Source organism: Schistocerca piceifrons, chromosome 7 (genome assembly GCF_021461385.2).
Source record: "Schistocerca piceifrons isolate TAMUIC-IGC-003096 chromosome 7, iqSchPice1.1, whole genome shotgun sequence".
NCBI lineage: Eukaryota > Metazoa > Arthropoda > Insecta > Orthoptera > Acrididae > Schistocerca > Schistocerca piceifrons.
The window spans coordinates 302840018-302862915 of record NC_060144.1 but is presented as its reverse complement, the minus strand read 5'-3'; positions in this window follow the sequence as shown (position 1 = coordinate 302862915).

Genomic DNA, 22898 nt, shown 5'->3' with positions numbered 1-22898 from the left:
GCCACCGAAGGCGCAACTTGATTTTAACTCCTAAGAAAAGTCTTACGGTGAAAGGGTGGCAAATTTATATACTAAAATGATCATTTAAATAAAAGCCCATGAAATGCAATCTTATAGAAAAGTCTACAAGGTTCGCCAAACAATAGTTAAGATGCTCTACAGTACACAGATACCGCCTCTCTAGATCATAGGCAATAATATCAAAGTTTCCGAAGATCAAAACATATTTCAGGTATTAGGCCGTTACACTCCAAGCAATAAATTCGTTAACACACCAAATCCGACAAACATGACAGAGGCAACTACTAACGTACGGTAGATCGATAGGGACATTACCGAACAACCCGAACCGCAGGTTGCTTTAACCCGCCCCTACTCCACAAGGGAAAAGCGGACCACCCAATTTATAAACAACCACCTTCCTGCAGGTGGGCAAACGGAGAAGAATGGTGGGACGACCCCAAAGCAGAACGGCTGGTGACCTCCCCAAGAAAACAAGTAGAATTTAAGAAGAGTAAATCAAACAACATATCACACTTCACTTAACTTCTAATAAACTGTGATTTCTCGAGAAGACCTGGCGCAGTACCCCCAAATCGCTCTCCCGAAACGGCCGCTGTCAGCCGCTTCAATGGACGCAGGAAGGCGCGCCGATCTCCCGTCTCACGGCGTTGCAGCTCGCATCGGCCAGACTGATGTCGTGGGTTGACTCCTGTTGCTCTCGTGTCGACCGCGAAGTCACTACCCCTCGCTATACACCGCGGCCCACTGGACTCACGTGGTGACCTCACATGCGCCAACGCTCAAGACGGACAAGTCATCTTGTGTCTCAGTGCGCGACCGACCAACCGATCGATCCAACCGCCAATGACCATTGCCTGAGCAAACTCGAGCAGACTGGCGGCCTAACGTGCAGACTCAGATGCAGGAACTAAGTCCCGACCAGGCGACCACTCGCTGAATTCTCTTACTGGCGGAGTGGAAGGACTCTCATTTTTCCGGCTTTAAAGGTTGATCCGAACGACAGACAGACACTAACTGCCTAACAAATGCGGACGAGAGACAGACTAGCAAGCTGGGGACGAGAGACTGATCCAGACTGACTGACTGGCGAGCTCATAGCGCCCCTTAAATTCACGTGAACAGGCAACCTGTCCCCTTTCCCACCAGAGGGAGACACCAAAGCTGAGATTGCCACAGCGGCGCCACCGCCAGAAACGGAGGGTGACTGCTTCACACGCGCTGCGGCGCGCTCTTCGAAACAGCAATTTTTACCACGGCTCACTGTCAACCAACAACTGTCACAGAACTACGTAAACAGGTTGAGCAGGTATGGCATAAAGTATCTCAGGACATTATTCGCCATCTGTACGATCGACAGGATACCAGAGTCATCGCCTGCATGGCCGCTAGTGGAGGCTACACCACTAATATGGTTGTCTCAGCATTGGTCGATACCTGGAACCTCAGAACCGATTGTGCTGTTGATCTGTAAATGCAGTCATTTCATGTACTGCATATGCACTGGTGCAAGAATAAATCTTGAGTTAATTCGAAACCTCTAAATGGTTGTACTAATATGTTTCCTGCATTGTATATGTACTTTTATTCCATTCAATTTGATAATATACAGAGGGTCCCAGAAAACTGTATACACTTTTTGATGGTCAATACTAATGGAATAAAATGAGATGCTGTTTCAATTCTTGCACGGGGAACACAGCGCTGGAATTGCCGCCTACGAGTGTCCACGTTCAGGCGTCACCTCAACCTACTACAGTAGTAAATGGAGAAAAAAATTAAATGTAGATGGAATAAATTGCTAATAATTCGTGAATAGGCGCTATAGATCTCGATCTAACCTGTCAAAAGATAACGGGTTCAGAAAACAATCAGCATTCGTATACCTGATCGAATTCGAAGTATGCTTTCCAATACTATAATATTATAACGGTCCCAAGAATCTTTTTGAGTTAAGCTTATAAATTATTATAGAGCTCATCAACACACCATAAACGTGAGTGGTGTGCAAATTAGTATTAATGAAAATTATACGGGACAGTCGTACTCTACCATGTAATACACCACCTAACTCGTCACTCAGGTAATAACAACGTTGTACTTGGCATTAAATTATTTAGTTAATTAATCCTATGTCTTATTTACAGCACTTACGCATTCCAAAATGTATAAAAGGGTCTGCAGTTAATTATTTTTATAAAGCAGTCGTCTCAGGCCGAAGATGTATTCGCCAGTATGAAAACAAACAACAGTTATTTGCACCACGGAGATAAAAAAAAGAAGGGATGAGGCTTTACGTCACAATATTGAAGCCGATGTCCACCATCTTAACTAGCCCAAAACATTATGTTCACTGCATTCATACCCCCATAGTTCACCGCGGTAAAACTTCCCCGGGACGTCACTCTCACGTGTCCGCACCCAGTTTCGACAGTGTTGGGTGCTTTGATTGTGTGGAGACGTATTTGTTTCATCAAAAACGCAGGCTTACGTTGTTTACGGGTGTACTAATAATTCCGATCGTAATATAAAGGTTAAAGGAATCACATTTCATTCATAACTGGAGCAATTCAAGCAATATTTTCTTTTGTATACAAGGTGTATTGTTGCACTGTTTACTTTTATTGTAGCGGTTTTATTTCTGTCTTTTTACTTTAGATTTGCCTTATTTTACTCAGGATTCATTCTTTATCTTCTTTCCTGTGTTTTTCATTGCCTTCCAAATCGCAAACGCTTCGACTACCGAGCCACCCTGTATCAACGGTCTCGTCCCCGCGCAACACCTGGCTACGTATCTGCGCTAATTGTTGGGGCAGTATTAGATGCCCTAAATTCCTCTCAACGATAATTGTTATTCATTGTTGACATTTCTCTCCCTTTAAAAGATTCTGGCTAGAACACCCGGAGATACCGATCATGTCTGAGTGAGTTTCGTGTGTATAATTGTACGAAAGCGTATGTGTGTTGTGCATTCTGTCTGAGGAAGGCTTTGACTGAAAATTTATGAGAAAACTCTTTTCGACGTGCTTACCTTGTGCTCGGTGCGTAAATAGCAATCTATCCATTACACATTATATTTATTCCCTCATTATGTTTGTTGTAAATAATCCACACACTTCAGCAGGTATAATGATGTGCATAATTACAATACCAGAAGAAAAAATGGCATTCAGTACGCCACATTAGGGTTGTCCGTAGCACAAACAGGAGTTCACAATGCTACAATCAAAAGGTTTGCTCAGTTACTCGTTGATATAAAATGCCTGACACATGGCAAAGTAAAATTTGAAACGAAACTGAAAACGTTTCTCTGTGATACTTCTTCCTATTCCTCGGACGATTACCTGTTACTGTAATGGACAAATGGTGATGTGTAGGAATTACTGACATACATCTGTCGACTTTTAATTAAAAAACGAAAAATCTAATAAATGATCAGCATGGAGGCCTAGTTCAAAAAGTATTCATGTCAGTATATAATGACTCGTTCCGTATCATTACGATTTATAATGCAGATTCATGGTGCGTGCTCATTGGGGCCCTATATGGTATTAGGCAATAGTACCAGTTTCTTTGGCTCTTCAGTGTATTACTGACGATTAAAGTCTCTCAAAAATGGTTCAAATGGCTCTGAGCACTATGGGACTTAACAGCTGTGGTCATCAGTCCCCTAGAAATTAGAACTACTTAAACCTAACTAACCTAAGGACATCACACACATCCATGCCCGAGGCAGGATTCGAACCTGCGACCGTAGCAGCCGCACGGTTCCGGACTGCGCGCCTAGAACCGCGAGACCACCGCGGCCGGCATTAAAGTCTCTGTTACGTGCATCCGTTGCGTATTAAATTTATGGGATTGGGGGTTGTTTGGGGAAGGAGACCAGACAGTAAGGTCATCGGTGTCCTCGGATTAGGGAAGGACGGGGAAGGAAGTCGGACGTGCCCTTTCAAAGGAACCCTCCCGGAATTTGCCTGGAGCGATTTAGGGAAAATCACGGAAAACCTAATTCAGGATGGCCGGAGGCTGGATTGAGCCGTCGTCCTTCAGAATGCGAGTCCAGTGTGCTAGCCACTGCGCCAGCGCGCTCAGTAAATCTATGGGAAACGCTACGTACTTACGCATCAACCCAACGGAAAATACACGTCGATGGTAAGCCTGACAAGGGAACCTCCCCATCGCACCCCCATCAGATTTAGTTATAAGTTGGCACAGTGGATAGGCCTTGAAAAACTGAACACAGATCACTCGAGAAAACAGGAAGATGTCGTGTGGAACTATGAAAAAAATAAGCAAAATATACGAACTGAGTAGTCCATGTGCAAGATAAGCAACATCAAGGAGAGTGTGAGCTCTGTAGCGCCGTGGTCCCGTGGTAAGCGTGAACAGTTGCGGAAAGAGAGGTCCTTGGTTCAAATCCTCTCTCGAGTAAAAAGTTCAATTTTTTATTTTCGGACAATTATTTTTGCGACGCTGCACAGATACACAGAGCACCATTGTTTACATAATCGTGTGTCAATTATCATAGTTCAGGCACTCACACATAATCAACTTCGCTCCCCAAAATTCCAGCACATGTTCAGATTTTCTTGGACATATGCAGGATTTGACGCTCTACACACGGAAAAATTTGAAAACTTTAAAAAACGTATGTTTTGACAGAGCACAGGGAAAACTGTGCGACTGTGAAACTGTTGCATTCATTAGTTGCAGTTTATGTGACAAACTTTTATGTTTTCATCACTTTTTTGGAAGTGATTATCACATCCACAAGAAAACCTAAATCGGGCAAGGTAGAAGAATCTTTTTACCCATTCGCCAAGTGTACAGGTTAGGTGGGTCGACAACATATTCCTGTCATGTGACGCACATGCCGTCACCAGTGTCGTATAGAATATATCAGACGTGTTTTCCTGTGGAGGAATTAGTTGACCTATGAGCTTGCGATCAAATGTTTTCGGTTCCCATTGGAGAGGCACGTCCTTTGGTCTACTAATCGCACGGTTTTGCGGTGCGGTCGCAAAACACAGACACTAAAGTTATTACAGCGAACAGAGACGTCAATGAACTAACGGACAGATCCTAACTTTGCGAAAATAAAGAAAGTAAACTTTTCACTCGAAGGAAGACTTGAACCAAGGACCTTTCGTTCCGCAGCTGCTCACGCTAACCACGTGACCACCGCGCTCCAGAACTCAAACTATCCTTGATGTTACCTATCTTGCGCATGGACTACTCAGTTCGTATATTTTGCTTATTTTTTTCATAGTTCCACACAACTTCTTCCTGTTTTCTCGATTGATCTGTGTTCAGGTTTTCAAGGCCTATCCACTGTGCCAACTTATAACTAAATCTGAGGGGGGTGCGATGGGGAGGTTCCCTTGTGAGCAGTGGTGAACCGTCCTGTGAGATCGCCAAATCCGCCGGTCGCCCAGAAAAGGGCAGACGGGCATCCGCCAAGTGGTAGCAGCTGGTTGCAAGCGTCAGCCACCCCTCATTAGTGGCGGCGGCAGCCGGAGGCAGCCGCAGCACGCCACGCTGCCTGCAGCACCAGCAGGCACGCGACCTTTGCGGAAATCTGCGCCCCTCCTCCTGACGCTGCCGGCAACAGCCGGCCCGCGACCCCACCGGATGTTATTACACTTTCCCTCTCGCCAGCGCCCGGCCGCTGACCGCACGTTTTGTGCAGAAAGGGACAACCTGTGTCGGCAGCCGGCGATGGGTTGGGAGGGGGTAGGGGTGGAGGGCTCGGTGCCTTGTGCTGTGGTCAGAGCCGGAGAGGGAGGTCCGACACGGAGGGAAAACACCTCCTAGCGGCGGCGTCTTCAGAGCTCCCAACGTCACTGTCGTACCGCTCCCCTCTTCCGCCCCCCCCCCCCCACTCACTGGCGAGCAGTCTGGCTCCCGAGGATAAGGAAAACAGTCTCGACAGCACAAAGGGCCAGATGAAGATGGATCAGGACAGGCGTGAGCTAGCCAGCACAGCCGGACGCCGGCCGCCGGCTCTGCCTCGACAACCGCCCGCGAGGCGGCCGTGGAATAGGGCCGGGCAGTCTTACAGATGGGCACAAGACTTGAGGAAAAATATGTTTTGCGTGACCAGCGGAGGGAGCATTATCTGGCTGGCTGCGGTGGGACACCTGCTGTCTTTTCCGGTCGGCCGCGGGCTCAGCTGCGACCGCGTCTGCGGCTGCAGATGCGCCAACCGCTTCTCCGGTTACCTCCGGCCTCTCATTTTTTCTGTCTCTCTCCGGCTAGAGAACTTTTGGCGTTCTTGAGGCTAGTTGTAACACGATCTCGTTCTTACCGAAAACCACAGATTCTGCTGGAATCCAACCAGCGTACGTGCCAAACTGGCTCTCGAATCTAGATACCTCTCTTGTGCGGACATCGCTCTCGCCGAGTGAGCTACACTAGCATGCTTAGTTGATCGACTTACGGTTTTAGTTTACCCTCGGCTGCTTTCAGGTTATTTCGCATTCCACTTGCCTAAGTGGTGCTTACCTAACAGTGTCTTAGGGAGAGTCTCAACAGCATTCGGGTTTGGTTTGCGTTGTTTTGGGGGAAGAGACCAAACAGCGAGGTCTTCGGTCTCATCGGGTTAGGGAAGGACGGGGAAGGAAGTCAGCAGTGCCCTTTCAAAGGAACCATCCCAGCATTTGCCTGGAGCAATTTAGGGAAATCACGGAAAACCTAAATCAGGATGGCCGGACGCGGGATTGAACCGTCGTCCTCCCTAATGCGAGTCCAGTGTGCTAACCACTGCGCCACCTCGCTCGGTAACAGCATTCGGAAGACATGGAGAGAAACCACTGGTAAGTTCAGTCTGAGCATCGGTCTGTGAGAATGCTCAGTTGGCTAGAACAGAGTTCACAAATCTACATCTGTATTTACGCTCCGTAAGCCAACTCACGGTGTGTGGCGGAGATAATTCTGGTTCCACTGCCTGTTCCTCCATCACTCGCGGTGTAGTCGCGTAGTCTAGGGCGCCTTGCCGCAGTTCGCACGGCTCTCCTCGTCCAAGGTTCGAATCCTCCCTCGGGCATGGGTGTGTGTGTTGTCCTTAGCATAAGTTAGTTTAAGTTACATTAAATAGTGTGTAAGCTTAGGGACCGATCACTTCAGCAGTTTGTTGAATAAGACCCTATCACAAATTTCCAAATTGTTCCTCCATCCCCTATTACTGCTGTACGCAATATGCAGAAGGAATGCGAACAGTTGTGTTGCAGGCCCAAAAATTTCCCAACAGACAGTGTCCACCTGGAATTATCATTGAGCCAAAAAATTGTTATTGGGAAGGGTATGGATTACTATGTAGAGGGTACAGAGGAAGCCTGAAACCAGCTGAGCGAATGAAATAGCTGGCAGCTGCTGTTCATAATCCGCGTTAGTTCCACTGAAACCGCGAGTGCTTGTGGAGTAAGTCGGGCCAGCGTTGTTCGTATTCTGCGCGCAGAATGAACATCAGAGGCAGTGGAGTGTCAACGTTTGGTGCGGGTTTATTATTGACTACTTCAGGGAAGAAACCTTAACGGGTAAAACGTAATCACTAGTCCTTACTGAAGTGCTACCCACGCCCATAGAGGAAGTACCGCCTGAAATATGTAGATTTATGTGGTAACAATACGATGGATGCCCAGTTCACTGCCCGTGAAGTTGATACCCATATAAATAAAGTGGAAGCAGTCTTGATCGCATAACATTTTAATGTGGTGACCGGTTTCGATCTTTTTTATAAGATCATATTCAGACCATGAATGTCTGCCGGAGACGGTGGCGCATGGCAACCCTCTTGCTCGTGGCAGGTGGTGGTGTCACCATATTAAAAAAGTTATGCGATCAACTCTGCTTCCAGTTTATTTATAATAATTACAGATCGCTGTTTTCCTATTTAAGGACTATGTTCTTTAAAATGTTGATACCCATATCTCTGTAGTTAATGCAGTTATGAAAAGAACCTGTACCGTACGACATTTAGAGAGGACATTTCCACAATTCATTTGTGTCAAAAAAGCATTACGATATCTTGAACGGTTAAGGTATTATCTGAGAGAAGCCGCTTACATGAATTCCCCTGTATGTTAACCTACAGAATGATGAAGGTCACATAGAGGAAGAAACGGTGAAATACATGTGCATAGACGCTTTCATGCCGTACACCACTCTCACTGAAGTTGCTTGATTCGAGTCGAACTATGCCACTTTCATAAGGGGTATTTTTCTGTTTAACTCCTCCGGCCGAAAGGACACATGGCTGACATCAGATTTAGAGCACAGCTTAGGCAGCCAAAATTATTTTTAAGTTATTATTATTACAGGTTTATCCCAAACACTCCGATGCAGATCTATGCTACACGCCATTCTCATTTACGTTACACTTTTTTTTATTAATTCGCACCACCTGTACTGCAGGACTGTCATACAGAGAATAAATGTGCTTCTAGAGTATTTTGTAGCCTGATACACCATCACTTTACATGTAACACACAGTCTTCAACTTTTAACTGCTTATGTGTTTACTGTATATGATTCATTCATTCGTCGTGCTCCGCGTGTATTCATCTACATCTGTATTCCACAACTCACCTTACGACGTGTGGTGGAGGGTGTTTCAGATACATCATTTTCTCCGATTTATGTTACATTCAAGTATGGTGCGCGTATAGAATAACTCTCAATAAAGCTCCGTATTTGCTTTAGTTGTCAAATTTGCGGGTAGTGTTACTTCGGGAGACTTACGCGGGAAGAAGGAATATCGCATATTGCCCAACTATTGGGATTCCAATAGTAAACCTTTCGTTGACGCATAACGTCTCCCTTGAGCCTCTTCTAGAGGAGACAATTGATCATCTCCGTAGTACTCTCGCAGCGACTAAACGACCACGTGACGAAACGCTCCGCTCATCGCTATCTCTTGTCTACTATTAACTCTACTTAATAGAACAATGAACATGAACAATATTCATGATTCGGTCGAACGAGTGTCTTGCAGGCCATTTCTTACGTGAACGAATAACATTCCCTTAATATTTTTCTAATGAATCTCAGTCGTATCTGCTTTTCTGCTTTCCTGAGGCAGTTAGTTACTCCTAGGTATTTCAGGGTAGTTACTGCTTCCAGTAACTTGTCAGCTGTATAACCCCACAGTAGTGGATTCCTTTGTCTATTTATCCGCATTACGTCACACTTATTTACGTTCAGGGTCAACTGCCACTTCCTGCACCAATCGATCTCCCGCAGGTCTCCCTGCATCTCGCTACAGCTTTCTGGCCGTGTTACCTTCTTATAGACAACGACGTCATTTACTTCCAGGGTTACGAAGCTATCGACTTTGTCCACCAGCATACATCCCCAGCCCCAATTCATATTTTTTTTAATTAGCTGACCTATTAACACTGCGTAGAGTCTCGAAAGATTGCAAACCGAGGTATCGCTGCCGAAGACACAGCGAATGTTTTTATAAGAATTCGGATAAAAGAGCAACAGGGCATGACCGCCGTTTGATTTACTGTTACCTGTTTCGCTCCCCAGACGCGAGCAACATCAGGCGGTTAAAATCACCACTCACTACACTTCGTGACATAATTAATAGTGACCGCATCTGACGAGCGAACCTCTAACAGTCAATCAAACAGCGCTCTGTGCTCAACTTGTGGCTCTTCTGGACAAAACTGACAAACCAAACATTTGTCCACAATCACATAATCATACTTTTCTCTTCTACACATTCTATGCTTCTGTCCCCTCTCCCCCCCCCCCCCCCCCCACACACACACACACATCCTACCTCACCTCTCTCTGTCCCTAGTAACTCTTTCCCTCCCCTCCTCACGCGTCGTTCCACTTCTACCCCTCACGTCATTGCTTACTTGCGTACTTGCTTACTTTTTGCTTACCCATTACAAAACCAAATGCACACACACACACACACACACACACACACACACACACACGTGCGAACGCGACGGCCAGTGTGGCCGAGCGGCTCTAGGCGCTACAGTCTGGAGCTGCGCGACCGCTACGCTCACAGGTACGAATCCTGCCTCGGGCATGGTTTTGTGTGATGTCCTTAGGTTAGTTAGGTTTAAGTAGTTCTAAGTTCTAGGAAACTGATGACCTCAGAAGTTATGTCCCATAGTGCTCAGAGCCATTTGAACACAAGTGCGAACGTACACGTTTCAGTATCAACTATGTATGGAAACGGCTCATTTTAAGACTGAGGAAAGAGCAACTGGTATCCTTGGCATGTAATATCATTAGGCATATAATCGACCGTCTACGACTCTTTGAGTTTTCCAGACGTAGCGTTATTGTTGTTGTGGTCTTCAGTCCAGAATTTGATGCAGCTCTCCGTGTTACTCTATCCTGTGCAAGCTTTTTCATCTCCAAGTAACTAGCGCAACCTACATCCATCTGAATCTGCTTAGTGTATTCATGTCTTGGTCTCCCCCTACGATTTACACTCCGCGCTACTCTCCAATACTGAATTGGTGATGCCTTGATCCCTCAGAACATGTCCTACCAGCCGATCCCTTCTTCCAGACAAGTTGTGCCAGAAACTTCTCTTCTCCTCATTTCTATTCACTACCTCCTGATTAGTTACTTGATCTACCCATCTAATCTTCAGCATTTTTCTGTAGCACCACATTTCGAAAGCTTCTATTATCTTCTTGTTTAAATTTCTTATCGTCCATGTTTCACTTCAATAGATGGCTACACTCCATACAAACACTTTTAGGAAAGACTTCCTGACACTTAAAATCTATACTCGATGTCAACAAATTTCTCTTCTTCGGAAACGTTTTCCTTGCCTTTGCCAGTCTTCATTTCATTTCCTCTCTATTTCCGCCACCATCAGTTAGTTTGCTCCCCAAGTAACAAAACTCATCTACTACATCAAGTGTCTCATTTCCTAATTAATTCCCTCAATATCATCTGAATTGATTCGACTACATTCCACCATCCTAGTTTTTCTTTTGTTGATGTTCATCTTATATCCTCCTTTCAAGACACTGTCCATTTGTTCAACTGCTCTTCCAGATCCTTTGCTGTCTCTAACAGAATTACAGTTTCATCGTCAGACCTCAAAGTTTTTATTTCTTCTCTGTGGATTTTAATTCATATTCCAAATTTTTCCTTTACTGCTTGTTCAACATACAGATTGAATAACATTGGGGATATGCTACAACCCTGTCTCACTCCCTTCCCAACCGCTGCTTCCCTTTCAAGCTGTTCGACTCTTATAACTGCCATCTGGTGTCTGTACGAATAGTAAATAGCCTTCCGCTCCATGTATCTGACCCCTGCCACCTTCAGAATTTGATAGTGAGTAGCCTAGTCAACATTTTCAAAAGCCTTCTCTAAGTCCACAAATGCTAGAAACGTAGGTTTGTCTCGCCTTAATCTACCTTCTAAGGTAAGTCGTAGAGTCAGTATTGCCTCACGTGTTTCAACATTTCTACGGAATCCAAACTAATCTTCCCCGAGGTCTGCTTCTACCAGTTTTTCCAGTCGTCTGTGAAAAATTCGTGTTAGTATTTTGCAGCCGTGAGTTATTGAACTGATAGTTCTGTAATTTTTACACCTCTCAACACCTGCTTTCTTTGCAGTTGGAATTATTTTTCTTCTTGAATTCCGAGGGTGTTTCGCCGGCCTCATACATCTTGCTCACCAGATGGTGGAGTTCTGTGGCTCTCCTAAGGCTATCAGTAGTTTTAATCGAATGTTGTCTACTCCCGTGGCCTTGTTTCGACTTACACCTTCCAGCGCTCTGTCAAATTCTTCAAACAATGTCATATCTCGCATTTCATCTTCATCCACGTCCTCTTCCATTTCCATAATATTGCCCTCAAGTACTTCGCTCTTGTATAGACCCTCTATATACTCCTTCCACCTCTCTTCTTTCCCTCCTTTGCTTAGAAATGATTTTTCATCAAGTGGTTCTCTTTTCTCCAAAGACCTCCTTAATTTTCATGTAGGCAGTATCTACCTTACCCTAGTAATGTATGCCTGTACATTCTTAAAGTTGTCATCTAGTAATCCCTGATTAGCCATTTTGCACTTCCTGTCTATCTCGTTTTCGAGACGTTTGTATTCCTTTTTTCCTGCTTCGTTTACTGCATTTCTATATTTTCTTCTTTCATTAACTAAATTCAATATACATCTTCTGTTACCCAAGGATTTCTACAAGCCCTCGTCTTTTTAACTACTTGATCATCTGCTGCGTTCACTGTTTCATCTCTCAGAGCTACCCATTCTTCTTCTACCGTATTTCTTTTCCCCTTTCTTGTCAATCGTTCCCTAATGCTCTCTCTGAAACTTTCTACAACCTCGAGTTCTTTCAGTTTAATAAACAATCTCAATCATCTTGAAGAACAATCATTTACTCCATTCCTCAACATTACAAGCATAGCCATAATTGACAGTCAGTAGCAATGGGAAGCTTTGGACTGGCCTATAGAGTAAAGTTTAACCACTGTCGCTACGTGGGAATACATTCAACGTATAATGACGTCATTTTTATTTATTATTGCATTAGGTAGGTGCATAAGTTCGCGGCGTTTTCCATAAGTTTAATAAACACAAAAGATACATATACCACAGACTTTGGTCATCATAATATATTGTCCTTCACTACTTACAACAGCCTGCCAAAGCTGGAGTAACTTTTCGATTCCAGGACTGCAGAAAGCTCGTGTCTTTGAGGCAAAGAATTCGTGAATCACGTTCGGATAGAGTTTTCATCATGAAAGGAATTTCTTTTAAAGTTGTTAGATGCAGAGCGGAAATGGTGAAAATCTGAGGGCGCGAGATTAGGTCAATAAGGTGGGTGCGGAATGACTTATCAACCCAACTTCTGTATAGCGCTCTTTGTCAGTCTCGCAGAATGTCGACAGGCGTTATCATGGAATAGCATCACTTCACGCAGTCTTCCTGGTCATTATTCTTGGACTGGCATCTGCAAGGCGTTTCAGATTGTTGACGATAAATGTCAATAGTGATAGTTACACCTCAGGAAAGCAGTTCAGCAGTTCGTAGTATACCACACCGTCACTGTTCCACCAGATGGATAACATTATCTTTTGTGGATGGACACAGGTCTGTGTATGGGGAGTTCATGCTTTGTTTGGCCTCATCCATGCCTTTCTTTTCATTATGTTAGCATAAAAACACCATTTACCGTCACCAGTAACGATACGGGATATGGTGCTGTTCACGAGCTAATTGATGGCGAACAAGCAGAAATACACATACGGACAACTGCTGATTTTTGTGATTTTGGCTTGGAGCATACGGCATCCATACATCCGATTTTTTAACATCTCCAACTGCAAGCAAACGTCGCACAATAGTAGAATGATCACAGTTCATCGCAGTTGCCAAATCTCGAGTACGCTGACATGGATCATTGCTGTTTAACGCGTTCAAAAGATCTTCATCAAACGAACTTATGCAACAACCTTATAACGTGGACATTCCAATAGTTTTACTCGCTGTTTTGTTTAGAAGGAAGACCACTGTCAAACTGCGATCATGACGAGTATCAAAAATATTTATAAGGTCTCACAAATATCAGACGCATCTGCAAAAGTGACGACCTCATTATGTACCGTATACTTCCAGTATTGCCGAGAAATATTCCCGTTACAAAATACATGTTATTTGTTATTTTCGCTACTGAATGTCATTACGAATTTCTTTTTAATTTGTTGTGGACCTCCTCTGAATATGACCGTCTAATCAAATCACATTTTGATTTATTTCTTGACTTATCTCTGAAAAAATAACTATCGTTTGTTTCTTTTCCTCTGTATGTGTGTCCGCAACTCTTGCGGTAGCGTTCTCGTTTCCCACGCAAGGAGTCCCGGGTTCGATTCCCGGTGGGGTCAGGGACTTTTTCTGCCTCGAGATGACTGGGTGTTGTTATGTCGTCTGCATAATCATCATTCATCCCCATTACGGTCGGAGAAAGGCAATAGCAAACCACCTCCACTAGGACCTTGTCTAGTACGGCAGTGCGGGTCTCCCGCATCGTTGCCCTACGCTCCTTGGAGCATGGGACCTCATCATCATCATCTGTATGTGTTTGCAATACAAAACAACCGTTACTGCAAACTAATACGAATTGTATAACGAGTTGTTGTAAAACAGAATCTCCCCACTCCTCCCAGAACACAATTTAATTTAACAACCGAACTGAACACATTGTAAGGAAAGTAGGTAGGTCGAAATAATTTACGTTGCACACGTATTGCTCTCGAATAAATCACTCACGCCGTCTACTGGTCGTACAAGGCGTCTGAATTCACAGGACAACGAAGCGCATCTATATCTACCCTTACATCTGGGACGTTTACGAGTGCTGCGGAATCCGTCCGAGCCGGACTCGAACTGTCCGCGGAAAAGAAAACATGATGCATGAAAATATATATTCGGCACTCCGTATCTCTATCGACGTACTCTGCTGAGACTTATTAGAGGAATTTGAACATTGCCGAATAGGCACAAAGTTCATGGGGAGTAGAAGACGTGCGAGTAACTAAACGTGTCCTTCGAGTCTGCAGAGGGTAAGGAAGTGGAAGGGTACGAAAAATACCTAAGAGGCCCGCGTAGGGCACGAACTGTGTGCGGATAAGGAGCCATATGAGTACCGAAACGTTTCTGACAGTAACAAAACGGCATTTTGACTCTCGTGGCGTATTCGAAATTTACAAGAAGACCAAATTTTGATGCGTGAAGTTCAGAAATCATACAGGGTGGCGCACGAAATGTGTTACCATTTTGTTTTTGAATATGAATTTTATTGTCAATACAGTCTGAAAGGAACATATACTACAATGAAGAGCCGTCCATGGAGATTTGTTCTAACTCAGGACATACTCAATATGTCCAGCATTTCGTTTCCTAACCTCCTTCAAACGAACACGGAAGTTAGTGATTACCCTACGGCACATGTCTTCCGTAATTTCACTGCAAGTTTGAAGAATAAGTCTTCTGAGCTCCATTAAATCACGTGGACGTTGCGGGAAAATTTTTTCCTTTAGGTACCCTCAAAGAAAAAAGTCACATGGGTTGAAGTCTGGACTATTGGGGGGCCAATTTCGTTCGTCATTGAATCGACCTGGAAACCTAAGTTAAATGGTCCGCATGTCGAAATGCTCGTGTAAAAACTCCAACACAGTGTTTGCAGCATGTGGCTTTGCTCCATCTTGCACGAACCATTGCGCTTTGAAGGGCAAGCCAGTAGCAAGAAGCTGTGGAATGAAGCTATTGCGAAGCATGCTCAAATAACGCTCGCTGTTCACAGTTTCTTCATTTGCCAGCATTATTGGATACGCAGATAATGCGTCATCACTCCAACCATCAGCTGCGAGTTGATGGTTGGAGTGCTGACACATTATCTGCGTATCCAGTAATGCTGGCAACTGATGTGATATATGCAGGGAACATATCAACCCGTGCCGCATCAGCAACAGCCTGAAAATGACGCATTGAAGCGTTGAAACTGGTTGCAACAAAATAAAATAAAATCAAAAGGACGGCTGTAGGTGTTCTATTTTGTCAAAATAGAATAAAATGTGTCTTGCATAAGGTGGAATTCGTCATCCTACTTTCGTAGCAAGCTCGGATATAACAAGAAGATTTGCAACACCACAAGGTGATTACTTCCTTGAATTGTTAAGACTCTCGAGATGTATTATGTAATCGCTGGATCGCTGGTTTGAATCTCGTTTCGGTTGTTAATATTTTCTTCTTTTTTTTTTTAGTTCAGATACCTACGTCATTGGAATATAAAATTCATGAAACGTTAATTAACACATATCTAATGGTTAATTTTACGAAAAAAGTATATCTTCCTATTTCTACACTACTGGCCTTCAAATTGCTACACCACGAAGATGACGTGCTACAGACGCGAAATTTAACCGACAGGAAGAAGATGCCGTGAAATGCAAATTATTAGCTTTTCAGAGCATTCACACAAGGTTGGCGCCGGTGGCGACTTCTACAACGTGCTGACATGAAGAAAGTTTCCAACCGATTTCTCATACACAAACAACAGTCGACCGGCGTTGCCTGGTGAAACGTTGTTGTGATGCCTCGTGTAACGAGGAGAAATGCGTACCATCATGTTTCCGACTTTGATAAAAGTAGGATTGTAGCATATCGCGATTGCGGTTTATCGTATCGCGACATTACTGCTGCGTTGGTCGAGATCCAATGACTGTTAGCAGAATATGGAATCGGTGGGTTCAGGACGGTAATACGGAACGCCGTGCTTGATCCCAACGCCCTCGTATCACTAGCAGTCGAGATGACAGGCATCTTATCCACATGGCTGTAACGGATCGTGCAGCCACGTCTCGATCCCTGAGTCAACAGGGGGGGACGTTTGCAAGACAACTACCATCTGCACGAACAGTTCGACGACGTTTCCAGCAGCATGGACTATCAGCTCGGAGACCATGGCTGCGGTTACCCTTGACGCTTCATCACAGACAGGAGGACCTGCGATGGTGTACTCAACGACGAACCTGGGTGCACGAATGGCAAAATGTCATTTTTTCGGATGAATCCAGGTTCTATTTACAGCATCATGATGGTCGCATCCGTGTTTGGCGACATCGCGGTGAATGCACATTGGAAGCGTGTATTCGTCATCGCCATACTGGCGTATCACCCGGCGTGATGGTATGGAGTGGCATTGGTCACACGTCTCGGCACCTCTTGTTCGCATTGACGGCACTTTGAACAGCGGACGTTGCATTTCATATTGGTTAAGATCTGTGGCTCTACCCTTCATTCGATCCCTGTGAAACCCTACATTTCGGCTGGATAATAGATGACCGCGTGTTGCAGGTCCTGTACGGGCCTTTCTGGATACAGAAAATATTCGACTGCTGCCCTGGCCAGCACATTCTCCAGATCTCTCACCAATTGAAAACGTCTGATCAATGGTGGCCGAGCAACTGGCTCGTCACAATGCGCCAGTCATTACTCTTGATGAACTGTACCTGTACATGACATCAAAGCTCTGACTCAATGCCCAGGCGTATCAAGGCCATTATTACGGCCAGAGGTGGTTGTTGTGGGTACTGATTTCTCAGGATCTATGCACCCAAATTGCGTGAAAATGTAATCACACATTAGTTCTAGTATAAAATATTTTTGCAATGAATACCCGTTTATCATCTGCATTTCTTCCTGGTGTAGCAATTTTAATGGACAGTAGTGTAATAGAATAAATTCTTAATTACTCATACTTATAAAAGTTTGGTTGGTTGGTTTGGGGTATTAAGGGTCCAAACTACAGGGTCATCAGTCCCTTTATAAAAGTTTATTTATAACACTGTTTAAGTTAAAAATATTACAAATTAATTTTTTCATCTTTATGCGTTTTAAGCTTCACGGAAACGCTCGTAGAACACGTAACTTTGTTCAAAAACTTACTGTGGGCAAGAATAGAACCCATACCCCCATATGGCAGGAGAGCATTCTCCAACATATCCAGGTTTTCGTGGAGTAGCATCAGTTCACGAACTCTTGTTGGTCTTTGTTCTTGGATTGCGTCTGCAAAACGTCTCAGGTTTCGACAATAAATGTCATCAGTCATGGTCAATCTTAGTTTAGTGTATTAAACACTCCCAGAAAACTTCAAAGTCGATTTTCCGGATAATTTTTGACAGTCATACCAAATTGTTTTGGGAAATTGATGTTGAGTTTCAAACTTCACGTGCCAAACATATAAAACTCCGATTGCCGTGCGGTCTCCTTGCTAATAAAGAACACACACAGAGTCTAGCCGCTCTACATCCGACCATCAAAGACGAATGGAACACATCACTTTATCTAGGCAACTGAACAATAACCAACGTGTCTGTAAGAGAAAACGCTTTAATTATTAGCTGAAAATATTTTGGCAAATAATTAGTGTGGCATGAAAGAATGAAACACATTACAGCTTTTGTAATGACTTTTCGATGCTCAAATAAGATTAAGCAATAGAGATGACCAAGCGGTCTGGAATGAAGCATGAGAAAGAAGTGCAAAACTGAATGGACTCTTGTACTGACTTCTTCACGTTCGATTTCCCAAAGCTAAACGACGCCCAAAACTCGTTAAAAATGGCTTAATATTAATCAGCAAACACGCAGCCTGAAGATGGAGACAATGCAGCTTCTGGTAACAGCTGTGGAGCGCCACTCGAGACTGCAAAAAGCAGCCAGGCAGCCGGTTATGACCATCAGCGGCTACAAGTACGATTTACAGACGATTTATAGCTCGACCAGCAAAACACGCAGCTCGATTTAAATCGCTGTAACACCATTGTAGTAAATGATAAACATCCGTGGACAAAAAAAAGAGGCTTATTGTTCCATTGTTCGGAGCAACTGTAAGTCGTATATCTGCGCCCGTAATAAATGACATCCGCCTCGTACATTCTTGCATTCTGGGTGGCGTCCGAGATAAATCAGAAGCCAGGAAAGAACACTGAAAAGCAACGGTGATTCTTCCCGCTTTAAGGGCAACATTAAACTAACTCAGCGGCTACTGTTCTTTCGCAATGGGCTAGAACAAGATTGATTTGGAAAGTACAGACAGTTAAGTAATGGGTACTTGATTACGATTGCTCTGTAGTGTCTTAGGCCTACCCATTTTGCAATGATTTGTCACTAAATGTACGTAGAGAAAAGTAGGGTTGACTTGCGAAAGTACAAACAGTTAAGTAATGGGTACTTGATTACGATTGCTCTGTAGTGTCTGAAGCCTACTATTTTGCAATGATTTGTCACGAAATGTACGTAGGGAAAAGTAGGGTTAAATTGGGTACCTCACAGTTTAATTACTTAAATAATTTTCGGTGATCAATGGCTTTGCAAATTAAAGTTATTCACATCTCTTATACATCCTGCAACATGATAGTAGTTCGCTTTCAGCATAAACTAAACCGTCTCAGTCTTAGACATAGTAATGTCGTTAGTACAATTCAACATGCAGAAATCCTTAAACATACTGTGGAGTGATACCATAAATGTATTTTAAGTTCCAAAGCTGTTTATTAACGAGCAGCTTGAAATTTTCTACATACTACACTAATGTAGGCAAACATCACAATAATAGCTCCTGATTTAAAAAAAAAAAAAACTAGAACAAAAACAAACGTTGTTAAGAACTGAAATCACAGATGACGTAGCTGTCTTCGTCCTCAGCATTCGAAAACTGTCCAGCCACGACAAGATAAACCACTGAATCTGTACCTCCTTCCATAAGGAGTGTGAATGTAGCCTGTTACAAAATATGCATGCTTCGTCTGGGTATTCTTGCATGATTAAGTCGAAGAACCTTGTGGTGTAAATAACAGAGAGAGAGACTTGTCCAGTCTTCACAAACGTCACTTTTAGCGACTTGGCCCTTTTGGTTCTTCCTCATGAAAAGTGTTCTTTTTTCTCTTTCCTGGCTTATTCTTGGAGGCATTAGAAGCTTTGATGACACAGAGAACGACGATAGACTACCAGAAGACCCAGAAACTGTAACCAATACGATCGATTATATTTCTGAAGTCCCAAGACCAACTACTAGTTCTTGTGGTTCTGGAAATATTTCGGTTGTACAAGATTGAGAAACTTAGTCTTGGAGCACATTGGCTTGAGGAGCGTCAACTGGAAATGTCTAAGCTTCTGATACTTCCCTTCGTACTGCTCTTCCTTGTGGTTCCCTCTTCTCTCTCTCTCTCTCTCTCTCTCTCTCTCTCTCTTTCTCTCTCTTTCCTACAAACCACGGTTGGCCCGGTTTTGTCCCATTGGCGTACTCGTTTTCCGTCAAAGTGCAAAACTGAAAAAAACATGTCGTTGGAAAATTAGGATTCACATTATGTGCATCACTCAAGCACAGAAATACACTAAAAATATGCTTAATTTAAATAATTACTGATCAGGTAATGTTCTTGTTCAAAACACTGTTCCAAATAGAGCCAGAATTGGAGAAAATTTTAGTAAAAACTTTATAAGGTTCTAGCAGTATAAAGAACGAAAGACCGCTAATGAATAATATGTACAGCTGTTAATAGTTCCACGCGTTATTACACCAATGGCAGCACTAGTCACAGATATCTGGAAGTACCCAGTTTGACCAACATTTCCATATTATATTACTTATTGTACTACGACTACTTCGATACTCTCCTCGCCTCTTCATATTAGGCTTTTTTTTTTTTTTTTTTTTTTTTTTTTTTTTTGCATCCTCACGCCGAAGCCGAATACACTAGTCGTAATCTTTGCCGAACATCGATCTCGTGCGCCTGCACGTAACCAGTACCAGTGGGTTAGCTGAATTCGTATATTAGATGTTGAGGCAGCGAGATACAAAATAGACAATAACGTAACAGTTACAACAGAAGACTTCAGGCAGGCGGGCGATGCGAAAGTGGCGTCTGCGACGTGACTTACATGACACACTAATCCATAGGTTGACATGTGGGGAAAAAACGAAATATTGAATTTTGTCAGAAAAGAGAAAAAAAATTGGCTCATGAGTACAAGCTTAAAAATAACTTCATTCCCAAAATTCTGATAAAGTGAGAAGCAAATTATTATGTTGAAAAGAAAGCCAACAGTCATGTAGTTAAAGAGAAAATTTATGTCTCGTATTATCAGTGGACTCACCTGCGTAGCAGATGTCGCTAAGCCACGCTCTTGTGGTGGCGCTTGACTCAGAGGTAAGCCGGTTTGAATCCTTGTGATGGATGAAGTTTTCACTGTAACACCCCACCCGTCACTTAGCTGGTTTTGGCGTGTGTTCATCCCAACTAATTGACTAACAGATCAACAGAGAGTGCAAAATTGCCGCAATATCGGATAACGCAAAAAAGTAATATGGCCCTGTGACTCCAGATTAAACTGTGGTGGCAGTGTTGACATTAATTTATTCAGAATTGATCACTTTTAATTAAAAAGGGGTGCACATTGATGTTGTATTCAGCTATTCAACACCAGATGCAGATGTTGAACATAAAGTTAATTAAGAAAGTGACTTGGGATTTCAACTACTTGATTGAAAACAGATGCAGTCGATTAGCACAAATTTATTTTTAACTCCCGACCTTCAATCACCACATTACAAGACTCTCCTATCAGGCAGTGGTAATAAATTGCGTTTGCGTGGAGTAAAGCGCGATAACTCAAAAGTAGTTCCTATCGACTGACCCAGGCGTAATGCGAAGTGCGAGAAGAATTCTACAATACACGGCCCATGAAATCCTCGTGGAAACTTTGCCGACGTGATCCAGCAAATTAATCAGTGGCCGGAGCGGGCGCAATATCACCGAATGCAGCGTGGCGGAGCGGCGTCGTTGTGTGTACGTCGGCCGACCTCGTGGTGCTGCAAGGCTGCGCTCATCTATTCACTCCTAGCTATCTTGCTCAGTACATAGCTGAACCAAAACTTTCTATCTCCAAGCTCAATCGTTCCATTTGCTAAGTCCTAAACTGCAGAGATGCTCACTCTTTCTCAGGCAAGCTGAGTAAAGAACGCCACGTCCGCACACTAGGCAAGCTGGGAATGGAAGACCTCTACGGGGACTTCTCCCAGTCTGCTCTTCGCCTCGGTTTCCCCTCCAGCAAAATCACTTACGCCAATTGCAGCACAAGTCGCATTAATTATGCGTTGCTTCCCAGCGCCGACCAATGCCTGATCTGAGAACTGAACATATTCCCAAAAAATTTCCCTGCCTCTCAACTTCTGCTATTTAGCTCCTGCCAGGCCACCCATCAATGTTAGCATCTGCACAAACACCAATTTTTCCGGAATTCTTACTCCCAAGAGACTACTTCAAATTCCTTGGTCCTACGTTCCCATCGGAGGCCAGTGTATTTCATTCTGGCACTCTTCACCTGATTTACTTCAGACTCTGTGGACCATGAATTCAGCGTGAAGTTGCTGTACTCACGAACACACATATTTTGACCTCTGTTGACCAATCCACCGTAGCTTTGAGCGGCTTTCTCGCATGTTTCCCTGAAAACAGGACGACGGACGTTTATCAACAGGCGTACAAGTTCTCCGTCTGCTTCCCGGTACAACAGCATGGTGCCGGGGTGAACCACCCATGCTGTCACTCATCTTAAGGCAGCTGGAGGCTGCACCGCGTTACCGTTTTCTCAGAGCTTGAGCCGCCCTAAGCTGCCTATTGTCGCTTCCCTTCGCCGTTCCCCAGCCGGCCATGATCAACTCTAAATACTTCCCTGGGGTAAACTAGCGTCCAGTAAATCGACTCATTTCCACAAAGTTTTCATGTCATGTGAATTACTTTAAAACCATCACCCGATATTAATTATTCCAATACGCCCATGCTATACCCTCTACAAGATGCATTGTACCTTGTCAGTCATTTTCTTCAGCCCTACTGTTCGCTCAACGTGAGTTAGGTGATCTTTAATGACATCATGTAAGGGGCATAGTTCTTGCCATCTTACATATGCCTGTATTTGGCCGGCAAGGGGAGGAGAGGTGGTGTCGTAAAGATTGTGATCACCAATTTTGCAGCACCAATGTCCAAGATTCAATTCCAATCCTCTCCACGTTGTCTCGTACAGTTAGGGCATGTGGCACTGTTGATGGTCATCCGTCTGTCCGTTAAGGAGGTTATGCTCGGCGCCCCCTTAGTGCTATTCGCGAGGAGTAGGCTATGTGCCGGCACACTGTATCACCGTCTGCCTTCCTCTCATCTGTAACAACACACAAACCCAGCACTCCACTGTCCAAACCTCTCATCACAGTCATTCACGCGACACAGATACCCACTTAACCATTTCAGGTCAGAGGAAGGCAACGGCAAACCATGTCCAGTATGACCTTGCCATGAGTGGCTTTGCAGGGTT